This window comes from Arachis duranensis, chromosome 5 (assembly GCF_000817695.3).
Source record: "Arachis duranensis cultivar V14167 chromosome 5, aradu.V14167.gnm2.J7QH, whole genome shotgun sequence".
NCBI lineage: Eukaryota > Viridiplantae > Streptophyta > Magnoliopsida > Fabales > Fabaceae > Arachis > Arachis duranensis.
This window is the reverse complement of record NC_029776.3, coordinates 76,913,545-76,915,035: the sequence shown is the minus strand read 5'-3', so window position 1 is coordinate 76,915,035 and position 1,491 is coordinate 76,913,545.

Below are 1,491 nucleotides of genomic sequence, written 5' to 3'. Positions count from 1 at the left end.
TTTTCTAGAGGTTTCTCCGGCCTTAGGTGCCATAAATGGTTATGGAAAAACAAAAAGCAATGCTTTTACCACACCAAACTTAGAAGGTTTGCTCGTCCTTGAGCAAAAGAAGAAAGAAGAGAGTAGAAGAAGAAGAAATAGAGGAGATAGAAGAGGCTTTGTGGTTCGGCCAAAAGGGAGAAGTGGTGTTTAGGTTGTATGAAAATGAAGGAGTGAAGATGGGTTTATATAGGGGTGGAGAGAGGGGTAAGGTTCGGTCATGTGAGGGTGGGTTGGGAGGGAAAGTGGTTTGAATTTGAATGGTGAGGTAGGTTAGGTTTTATGAAGGATGGATGTGAGTGGTGAGAAGAATAGTGGGATTTGATAGGTGAGGGGTTTTTGGGGAAGAGGTGTTGAGGTGATTGGTGAATGGGTGAAGAAGAGAGAGAGTGGTGGGGTAGGTGGGGATCCTGTGGGGTCCACAGATCCTGAGGTGTCAAGGAAAAGTCATCCATACACCAAATGGCGAGCAAAAATGCTCTTTATGCCAATTCTGGCATTAAACGCCGAGCTGGTGCCCATTTCTGGCGTTTAACGCCAGCTTCTTACCCTTTCCTGGCGTTTAACGCCAGTCTGGTGCCCCTTTCTGGCGTTAAACGCCCGAATGGTGCCAGACTGGGCGTTAAACGCCCATTTGCTGCCCTTACTGGCGTTTAAATGCCAGCAAGTTATCCTCCAGGGTGTGCTGTTTTTCTTTCTGTTTTTCATTTTATTTTTTGCTTTTTCAATTGATTTTGTGACTTCCCATGATCATCAAACTGTAGAAAACATAAAAAAAACAAAAGGAAAATAGATAAATATAACATTGGGTTGCCTCCCAACAAGCGCTTCTTTAATGTCAGTAGGTTGATAGTGGGCTCTCATGGAGCCTCACAGATACTCAGAGCAATGTTGGAACCTCCCAACACCAAATTTAGAGTTTGAATGTGGGGGTTCAACACCAAACTTAGAGTTTGGTTGTGGCCTTCCAACACAGAACTTAGAGTTTGACTGTGGGGGCTCTGTTTGACTCTGTTTTGAGAGAAGCTCTTCATGCTTCCCTTCCATGGTTACAGAGGGATATCCTTGAGCTTTAAACACAAAGGATTCTTCATTCACTTGAATGATCAATTCTCCTCTGTCAACATCAATCACAGCCTTTGCTGTGGCTAGGAAGGGTCTGCCAAGGATGATGGTTTCATCCATGCACTTTCCAGTCTCTAGGACTATGAAATTAGCAGGGATGTAATGGTCTTCAATTTTTACCAGAACATCCTCTACAAGTCCATAAGCTTGTTTTCTTGAATTGTCTTCCATCTCTAGTGAGATTCTTGCAGCTTGTACCTCAAAGATCCCTAGCTTCTCCATTACAGAGAGAGGCATGAGGTTTATGCTTGACCCTAGGTCACACAGAGCCTTCTTGAAGGTCATGGTGCCTATTGTACAAGGTATTGAGAACTTCCCAGGGTCCTG